Source organism: Nannospalax galili, unplaced genomic scaffold (assembly GCF_000622305.1).
Source record: "Nannospalax galili isolate Female #2095 unplaced genomic scaffold, S.galili_v1.0 scaffold114, whole genome shotgun sequence".
Lineage (NCBI taxonomy): Eukaryota > Metazoa > Chordata > Mammalia > Rodentia > Spalacidae > Nannospalax > Nannospalax galili.
In genome coordinates this window covers 2,619,738-2,630,787 of record NW_008336930.1, presented here as the reverse complement: position 1 = coordinate 2,630,787, position 11,050 = coordinate 2,619,738, and positions in this window count along the sequence as shown.

The following is an 11,050-nucleotide window of genomic DNA, read 5'->3' as shown; positions in this document are numbered from 1 at the left end:
CTGTTTTAAAGCCAGGAGCCTGACACTACCAGGTTAGTTCTTTGGCAATTTGGGACATGATAGAAGTCACAATAGTGTGTGGTCAGGCTGTTTTAAAAATTGAATGTATTATATGCTAGATTATGGGAGACAGATAAATTCCAGTTCTTTTAATTTTTAAAAATATTTTATAAGTGTATTACCTGTGTAGAGGGTGTCAGATCCCCTGGAACTAGGGTTATGGATGGTTAACCACCATGTGGGTGCTGGGAATCGAACCCAGAACCTCTGGAAGAACAGCAAGTGTTCTTAATCGCTGAGCCAACTCTCCAGCCCCACCCCTAAGTTCTTTTTTAAAAAATTATGTGTGTGCATGTTTTGCCTGCATGTGCATAACTACACCTGTGTTGTGCAATGCCAATGGAGAACAGAAGAGGGCATCATCCCCTGGAACTAGAGTTATGGACGGTTGTTAGCTGCCAATATGGGTGCTGGCATTCAAACCCAGGTCTTCTGTAAGAACAGCCAGTGCTAATCACTGAACCATTTTTCTACCCCCTTAAAATGTATTTTAAAAAGATAATTTATGCCCAGCAAATGTTTAAATGTAACAAATTAGTAGATATCACTAATTTGCCCCATTACTGATTTCCAAATTCTTCAGGTTTACCCTTCCCCTCTGGTGAGTACCCTTACCAACAGAGCTCAGTACCAGAGAAAAGATTTTGAAGCCAGATTCCTTGGGTTTGAATCTCATCCCTGCCACTTGCTGCTGGGTAATCCTTGAATCTGTAACGAGGACTTACGAGGATGTACATGACTGTTATGAACCATTTGAAGAGTCTGGCAGATGGTAAACGCTATTTGCACATGCTGTCAGACTCAGTGTCTCGAAGCACTATCCTGTATCTCAAAAGATGTAAGAGAAGGTTGTGCTTTTGCAAACATGTGGTCCTCATCAATTCCTCTCCCAACTCTGCATGGTGAGCATGGGGCATATACACAGATTTCCCTGAAAGCTGCCTGGGATCATTGTAGCATCCCTTAATCATTCTCTGTACAGGTGAACCATACCTTCTTTAACCAGTACCCTTTAAATGACATGACATTTCAACTTGTGACCAGTTTCAGCGGTTTGATACTGGACTGTTAAAACCAGCCCTTCCCTATTTTCTGAAAAAGGGAACAAGCTTTTAAACTTACTATTCAAAGAAGGATTAAGGAAGGGCTATGTGTGACTCGGGCTATGGTGGAAGGAGAGAAGGAAGTTGTTATCTGGGTGGCAAACACCATTTTCTATTTGAAGCCGTTTATTATTATTATTATTTTATTGTTCTTGGTCTGAGACAGGGTCTCCCTGTAGCCCCAGCTATCCTGGAACTCACTAGGTAGACCAGGCTGGACTTGAACTCAAGAGAGTCACCAGCCTCTGCCTCCCAAGTACTAGGGCTAAAGACGTGGGCCACCAGGCCTGACTTGAAGCCATGTGGATAGCAAGTCCACCCTTAGTGTAAGGCAAGAACATTACTGAAAGGTTGCTTGCCTTCCTGGTGTCCACACAGCGCCTCAGCCCGACACAAGTCTCCTAGCCCCACTCCTCTCTTGCTCTTTCCCCACTGTTTGCAGGGGTTTGACTTCTGAGGAATGATCCTACAGTAAAAAAGCTGCGCTTGTTTGTGGGCGCTTTCTTTTCTAGACCAAAAAACTCAAGGTTGTTGCTTTGATAGGAAACACAATATTCCTTTGCATTATGACAGATTAGCATGCTTTACTAATGTCACAGTCACTCTTTGCTGTGTTGGTGACTTAGAAATCAATCTAATTTTTTGTCTCGGGGAGAATAGTGCCACAGATCTTGAAGACCTATTGAGTAATGATTGGCCTTAGTATGCGTGCTTAGCAGTGCACGCACCTCTGCTCAAGTGACCCTGGTGTGACCTCACTGTGAACATTGTACATTCTCACCATGGCATCAGCTACAAGACTGAGATGTGTGTCTGTCTAGGTTTCCAAGAAGGGAGGAGGAGGATCTGGGACTCGGACATCTCCAAAGAGCCACTAGTCAGTGCTGGATCCACTCATTCGTTCATAAGTACCTATTGAGGGACTGTCCCTGAGCCCCGTCTGGGGATGCAGCAGATGCCAGAGACAAAGCAGGGCTGGTGGGGGGAGCGGGAGAGCTCCTTTCAGTGGGATGTTGTTCATTGTTGTGCCTGCCCTCTCAAGGGGATCCAACTTCCTCAGCAACTGTCTTTAGGAATGTTCCTGCATCTTGAATGGGGTCTCTTCTAAAAATGCTTTTTGAAAAATTTTTTATTTAATTTTGTGTGTATTGCCTGCATGTATGTAAGTGCACCCATGTTGTACAGTGCCTGTGGAGGACAGAAGAGGGCATTGGATCACTAGGAGCTGGAGTTACAGACTGTTGCCATTTGGGTCCTGGGATTCGAATCTGGGTCGTCTGCAGGAAGAGCTATTCCTCTTAACTGCTGAGCCATCTCTCCAAGCCCTGTTGGGGTGTCTTCTAATTCTTTGATTTCTCTCATATTCATGAACTTTTAATTGGTGACAACTTTTTTCTTCTTAGTAACACAACTTGTTTTCCAGTGTACCAAAGCTGATATTCAGAGATATTTTCAATACGCATATAAAGATAGATAGAAATGGTTCTGGAGATGGAGCTCAGTTGGTAGAGTGCTTGGTAATGTATGCAAAGCCCTGGGTTCCATACCCAGCATCACATGTCCCAAACCTGGTGATGCAGGCCTGTAATCCCAGGATTTGAGAGGCAGAGGCAGTAGGATCAGAAGTTCAAGATCATCCTTGGCTACATAGGGAATTTGTGACTGAAAGGAAGAGAAGTGGGGGTGGCGAAGTAAAGAGGGGAGGAGAGGAGAGAAAGAAAGGAGATATGTAGCGATACATAGTTATTAGTGTGCAGTCACATTTTGTTTCAGAGAAACCCCATCCCAGGGAATGAGAGCCACCTGCAAGGTACCGTGGGACTGTAGTCCAGCAAGGAGGTCTAGGACCACAGAATGCAGTCGATGAGGGACTGGCTGAGTAAAGTATAGTCAAAGGCAGCAACAAAATCAGTGGATGCCCACAATTTGGGTAAGGAGGGAACTTATAAAATGGTCAGGACAAGGACTGTGTAAGAGTATCAGGGTACCCTCCTTGCTTCCAGAAGCTCATGGAGGGAAAGGGCATTTTTTACATTCTAGTTATTAGGAAAAAGATTTAAAGTACTGTGACATGGAAAGTGATTTGAAGTTCAAAAGTCAACATCCATATTAAAACTTTTGTTTCTGTTTTTGGTAATGCAGCCACAGTTTGTAGGTGTTTTTAGGCATGCCTATGTCCTCCAAATGTAGAGCCACGCATGACTAGTGTGGCCCTTTTGACAATTCAGAGCCCAGCTGAAGATGAGGTGAGGTTAGTGGGAAGTCTGGAAGGAAGCTTCCAGCCAGTGGTGTGCCTGGAATTTCTTCTGTGGGGAAAATAACCTCGAATTCCACTGACCATAAGTTTGAAGTCGGTTTTCTCTTCCAGGTAAAATCTGTTTGTTCTCTGTGCTGTTACTTCTTGTGAGAGGTACAGGATCTTCTCTGAGAAGGAAAGACTGACTTCAGACACGTGGCTTCCTCACCAAAGAGAAGTCACCACAGGCACCCCTCAAGCTGCCACCACCAGTTGAGCCGTGTTGGATGTGTCCCAGTGAAGGCAGAGAAGTGGGAGTTTGCTTGGAGTGACCTCTCTCCCTCCCTTCTCTCCTCCCTCCCTCCTGAACCCATGGCCTCACATATGCCAGGAACTCTACTACTGAGCTACAGCTCCATTTCTTATTTTGAGACAGGGTGTCACTAAGTTGTGCAAGCTGGCCTTGAACTCACTTTGCAGCCCAGGGTGGCCTTGATCTTGTGGTGTTCCTGCCTCAGCCCCTTGAGTAGTGGGACCACAGCCCTCTGCCATCTGTGTGGCCTGACTATGTCACTTTCTGTCAAGACTGGCCCAGTGTGCTGTTCTCTGTGCTGGCCTTTGGGTGGGTGGCTGTCTCTGACAGTCCTTCCTCAGGACACTGTCCCTGTCCCTCCCTGTCCACTATATCTTCTTTTTCAAAAAATGTGATAAATTTTATTGTGTGTGTGTGTGTGTGGCGGGGCTGGGCATGTATATGCTACAGCATGCAAGTGGAGGTCAGGCAACATTTGGGAGTTAGTTCCCGCTTTCCATCTTAAGTGCGTTCTGGGGATCGAACTCTGGTCATCAGGCTTGCATAGCAAGTGCCTTTACCTGCTAAGCCAGCTTGACACCCCATTTGTCAAATATTTCGAAGATTCTTTTATTTCAACTGTAGATCTGTTGATATCCACAAAGTTAAAAATTATTCTTTTTAAAATATTTTATTTATGGGAGCTGGAGAGATGGCTCAGTGGTTAAGAGCATTGTCTGCTCTTCCAGAGGACACAGGTTTGATTCCCAGCACCCACATGGCAGCTAACAACCATCCATAACTCCAGTTTCAGGGGAATCCAATGCCTTCTTCTGACCTCTGAGGGCATTGCACGACACAGGCACACTTACTTACACACATGCAGGCAATACAGTCATACACATAAAATACAAATAAGAAATTTAAATAGTCTGTATTATTTTTATTTTATATATATGAGTATATTGCCTGCATGTGTGTAAGAGGTTGTAGCCATTTTGGCATGAGCCAAAATGGAGATCTAACTTCCTACTCTTCACCTGCCTCAACACCGGATGTAGGTATTGTTATTATCTCTACTGTAGAGATTTTTAAAAAAGTATCTCAGAGGGGTAGAGTCATTCTCTAATAACACACAGCCTTGTAAACATCGAATTAGATTCTCTTATGTGAAAAGGCTCAGATTTCCCTCTGGCCTCAATTCACTTGCCTGTGCAAAGGGAATTTAGAACAATTACATGCTGATTCAAAGCCCTTTCGTGTTCCCCTCTCCCTGCTTCCAAATTCACTATACCATCTCAGGGATGACATTACCAAAGTTTCTTCGGAAGTTATCACTAAGAAAAGGATGGTGCACAGATGCCCCCGTTCTCTCTGTGCCACCTGTGTGTGCATGTGTGGAAACCAGAGAGCAAGGTCTGCTGTCTTCCTCTTGCTCTCCAGCATACTTTTTGAGACAGGGTCTCTCATTAAACCTGAAGCTTGCTGCTTTGGCTTTACTGGCTGGCCAGCAAACCCCAGGGATCCTCCTGTCTCCAGCCACTGAACTTACAGATGCTGTGCCTGGCACGTGATCCAAACTCAGGTCCTCATACTTGCACAGCAAGCACTTCACCCACTGAGCCATTACCACAGCCCCTCTTCAGCCTCTTTTGAAGGTTCCATTATAAAGCAAAACTTCTTGAGGGCTGTAACTTAGCGAGGCTCAGGTTTCTTTAATTGATGCTCAAATCTATTACTTTCAGCTGTCATTGAACAAAAAACTTAGGACAAGGTACATTTCAGTAAATCTCCGATCTTTTGGCGACCTGCAAGAAGCAAGGCACATTGTTACTATTACTGCCTCGATATGTAGATTCTCAGCCTGCCTCCCAAAAGATGTGTTTTCACTTTGGCCGTATATCCTGGACTGAAATGAGGCTAAGAAAAATCGTCTGGTAGTTTGGCTAGAGTCCCCAGACTGCTTCTGACAGAAGCCCGGCCTCATGGTGCCCTCTTGTGGTCATGAGTTTAATTGCAACAAGGTGGTGGCGGCTTTTCTTTAAAAAAAAAAAAAGAAAAAGGGAACAAGACCCTGCATATGTTTTTATTCAGCAGCACGTTTTGAGATGTGACAGTCCCGTCAAAACAATGCAATTCAACAAACTTCAAAGAAACCACCGTAGAAAATGTGAAGACACGTTCTAGAGCACTCTAGACAGGCTTCACAGTGAACAATGCCAAAACATTTTGAATGGCAACTGAACTGTGGAAGGGAAGGCGAGTAAGCCATGTCCAGATGTGTGCAAACTAGAGCCCGGCCCAAGCATAATGCCAGCCTCGAGGCAGTGGCCGCATATACCCAAGGGTACGTCAGTTGGCAGTGTCCTGGGGCCAGATGTTGAGCTTGCTTATTTTACAGTGCTCAGTTCTGTGATTTCATCATCGATTTGTCTGTGCATATGAATGTTATCTCTGCCACTACAGGGCTGAGATCTCAAAAGGGGAGGGGCATGAGCAAACAAAAATTCACTGAAAGATAATTTCACAAAGCCAAAGTGCTGTGGAGAGGAGAGGGTACACTGAGGTGGTGATGATGGAGAGTCGGTGATGCGGGGGAATGGAGAGGGAGGGGAAAGGTTTCCTTGGAAGAGGCTCCTGAGTCTGGTCCCCTCTTATAGGTGCATCTGCATCAACAGGCTGGATTTGGACCACGATGGAACAACAAACCAAGGTCCATGACTTTTTTTTTTTTTTTTTTTTTTGAGACAGGGTCTCATGTAGCCTAGGCTGGCTTTGACCTTGCTGTGCAGTCTAGGATGATGTCAGACTCCTGAGCCTCCACCTTTGAAGTGCTGGGATTTTGGGTGTGTGCCAGCACACCTGGTTTATATGGTGCTGGTAACTGAACTCAAGACTCCCTGCATGCTAGGCAGGCATTCTACCCACTGAGTCACATCCCCAGTCCCGACCTTAACACTTGACGAGCAATTGACATGTATTGGGGCATGAAGGACTTCAAGGGAGGCAAAAGCAAGCCTACAGGGCCTGTGGACACATGGTTGAAACAGGATGGTGAGCTGGCATGCAAGTGAGTTCCTGGTGTCAGGCCCCAAATTATGGCGTATGTGTTGATGCCAGCAGGTGGCACTCCTCGAATCAGGGGCCTGGGAAAGGGAGAAGGCAGAGATCTTTCTGCAGCCTCCTGCTCGACTAGGTCCAGGTTTAAAGAGACTTCAGAGTCCACGAGATGACTGTGGCATCAAAGAGCCGAGAGGAGAAACAGGAAGTGAGTCTCTCAGTCGTGACTGGAGGAACCCAGAGTCTGACAGACACCCCCAGGAAGGGAGAAGGGGGACCGAAGAATGAACTTGAACCCAAACATATGAGAGATCCCCAGGCATCTGAATGTGGTGGCCTATCTCAGGTGGCCTAGCTCCTCCCTGAATGGGAGCTAAACTCCTATTGGGCCAACTGGTATGGAGAACGTGTCCACTTTGAGTGCTTTATCAAATTGTGATTGCCAGTGGGCTAATTTTCATTTTCTGCTGTAGGAACAAACCCTGGGCACAGGACTAAATTTAAAGACCCTGTAGGTCCCTAAAAGTCCATTTTTTCTTTTAAAACCAGGAACAGTGTTAACATACCCTTTCTTCAGAATCAGACTGAATATGAGTTCTTAACAGTTACTGGAAAAATCAATTCCCTGTGTGAATTAGACACTTCTCAGGAGCACTTTATAAGTTAATACACACATATGCATAAGAATGACACTGTCCCTTTCCGTGTCACGTGGAATTGCTCTGTGCAGAACACAGAAACAGGAAGCAGATGGACTCAGGCATGTTTTGCTTGTTACTTGGGCTTCTTTCAACTTTATAAAATATGAAAGGGGTGGGCTTAAAATATCAGGTATTTGAGTCACTCTTATCCCTACAGTCTGATAGCTAGGGAGATGGCCCAGTGGGTAGAATGCTTGTGGTGCAAGCATGAGGATCCAGGTTCAGATCCCTAGCTTCCATGTAAAAGCCAAGCATGGAGGAGGACAGAGACCTATAGGAATTTTTACAATATGGACATAATCTGGCCTAAAGACTTTGATCTAGCCTTGCAACTAGTTACTGTTTATAATGAAAACAAGCTCATGTGCTCCTCTGATCCCTCAGGACCCCTCCTGCCTTCCACCCAAGATAGATTAAGTTGGACTATGAATCTGCTTATGCATGCTTTACGTATCAAAGCACTGAAAGCAGGGGGCTTTTCTCATTGTTGTTGTTGTTGTTGTTGTGTGTGTGTGTGTGTGTGTGTGTGTGTGTGTGTGTGTGTGTGTGTGTGTGTGTGTGTGTGTGTGTGTGTGTGTGTGTGTGTGTGTGTGTGTATGTGATTTTTTTAGGCCTAGGGACCAAAGAGCTAGATTCTTTGATAAGATAAGGGTAGGTCCTGACTTCTACTTCCCCATTTCATGATGGAGAAACTGTTTCAATAAAAGAATGAGTGAGTCCAGAAGCAGGAGCACAGTTCTGAGAGACAGCTGAAGGAATGGGTGCCCAGCAGTTCGGGTGTTCCCTTGGCCTTAGTATGCTAGGACTCAGGCTATTTCTTTTTAAGCATTGTCATAATGTAACTTAGAAACACCACAGAGACAGGAAGAGTTCTGAGCTTGGCCAGGGAGTCTAGTCAAAATGATGCATTCAATCAGAGATCTTGTCCCAAAAAATAAGGTGGAGAATAATAGAGTGTATTAGTCACTTTTCCGTTGCTGTGACAGAAATACCATGACCAAAGGAATTTATAAAAGGAAGAATTTATTTAGCTTACCATTCCAACGAGGCAAGAGTTCATCATGGCATGGAGGCATAGCGGCAGAGATGGCTGGAATAGGAGCAGATGCTAGACTCTTACATCGTCAAGCAAGCACAGGAAGGAGAGACTGGCTGAAGATATGGCATGGCTTAAGGAGCACCCTAGACCTGCCCCCAGTGATGTGCTTCCTCCAGCATGGTCACACCTTCTAAGACCTCCAAAACAGGGCCATCAACTGGGGCCAAAATGTCCAAATATTTGGAGCCTATGGGGGACATTCTCATTCAAACCACCACATTGAGGGAGACACCTGATGTCAACCTCCAGCCTCCACATGTGCAGACCACATTTGCACACACACACACACACACACACACACACACACACACACACACAATTATATAAAAGATGGAAATCAGAAAATGAGGCTTTATCCAAACAGCCTTCTTTAGGCTTGGAGGTCAAGGAGGTGAGTCTGCCTCTCTGTAAGGCTCTGTCCAGTTCTACCTGCTGACCACTCTGACAAGGTATCTTCAGTGTGACATCATGCTATTGTTCCCTGGCTTATGATGCTGAGGTGGATGAAAGCCTGTAGCACAGGTTGATGTGTGTGTGTGTGTGTGTGTGTGTGTGTGTGTGTATGTCTCAGTCTGTGAAAGACCTCCTGAACACAAGTGTGCCTGGATGTTTGAGTGGGATGTTGGGCAGTGAAGCAAGCTGTTGACTTTTGCCACATCTATCGCTGGGCTGACAGGTGGCAGTTGTCACTCAGGAGTGTTTTGTCCTCCAGCTGCTCCGGAGTCTTTGTTTCAGCAAACAGAGAGTCAGGCCATCCCTTTCTCCAAGGGAGAGAGTTCTCATTTTTCTCTGTGATCCTCTGCTGCTTGGGTGCCTCCCCACCCTCCTCTTGGTCATCCCTTCCTCTCTGTCCTGCTCCCACTGCTTCCTCCTTGATCTCCACAGCCGTTTTCTGTGCTTCTTGTCATGAAACCTCTTGGAGTGGGCTGCCAGCTGAGGAACAATTAAATCGGTGGACCTGAGTCACTGTTTGGAGCAAGAATGGCAAGGAACTTGTGCCTAGCACCAAGGGTGCACATTGAGAAGGATTCTGAGGTGGATCTAGGCTCCACAGAAGACAGTGCTGTGACCCATACTGGTGGCTGCCCCTCTTAGTTTGATGATTCGGGTGAGCACTCCACGCTCCAAGCTCTTGTCTGTGTTTCTGGGCTATATTTTTCCTCTTCCTTCTCCCCCTCCTCCTCTTCTTTTTCCCCTCCTCTTCCTCCTTCTCCTGTTCTTCCTTCTCCTCCTCCTTCCTCCTCCCTCTCCTCTTTCCTCTCCTCCTTTCCTCTCTACCTCCCTCCTCCATCCTTGAACATGCTCTGTGTGATCCTGATAGTCAACCTGATGAGATCTGGAATTAACTAAGGTCCCACCCTGTGAAGCAGTTATCAGGAAGAATTACCTGAGGAGAGAAGATTGGACAGCACCTTCTAGTAGCCTGGAGAGACGAGTCCAAGGGAAAAGCAATACAGCTCGCTTGTGGGCCTCGATTTTTGTGGGTGAATGTATTAGTTCCTTTTCTGTTGCTATGATGAAATACCATGACAAAAGGCAACCTATGGAAGGAAGACTTCATGTGGGCTCACAGTTCCAGAGGGAGTATCCATAATGGCAAGGAGGCATGGTGGCAGGAGGTAGTCAGACCAGCAAGCTGAAAGCTGACATCTTCAAGCACACACAGGAAACAGAGAGGGCAAACCGGAAGTAGAGCAAGACTATGAACTACAAAGCCCACCCCCAGTGACATGCTTCCTCCCCAAAGGATGCACCTTTTAAACCTCTATAAATCGTACCTCCAGCTGGGGACCAAGTATTCAAGTATTTGAGCCTACAGGGGGCATCCTCATTCAAAACACCACAGTGAGTATTTTTATGCCATTGTTGTTGCTGCTGTCCTTCACACCAGAACCCAGCTTCTTCAGCCTTCCAATGTGGACTGAAGACCAGTGACTCTCCAGGGAGCCCCCAGGCCTTCACAGCCAGATTAGCACTGCTGAGGTGTCCATCTCGTGGACCACACAGTTAGCTGGGTCTCAGCTTCTCCAGTGTGCAGACAGCTATTGCTGGACTACTCAACTTCAGCTCCCATTGGTTATAACTCATTCTGTTAAATCTCCTTTTTTCAGTATGTAGACACATTCTCTTGGTTCTATTCCTACCTAATATACCTTGTAAGTGTTCCCCAGGGAGCCAATACTCTGTAGATGGGAGAGGGCACTGGCCACATTCTCTGAGAGTATCTGAACATTAGCTGCCCTGCCATTTAGAATCTCTGTAAACCTCAACAAATTCTTTACTTCCCTAAGCCTCTGTTTCCCGATCTCTGAAATAAGTGGACTAGGAGGTCCTACTACTGAAAGGATTAAAGGCCATGGGCATAAAGCCGTCAAGCAGGCTTCTTCTGTATCATCATCAGCCACCACTGGTCATGTAGGACTCCCAGTACCCTCACATGGAGTGGGTCTTGTGCTCAGATGAGCTCTTTGTAAAGGGCTTAAACAAGGTTCAGGGAGG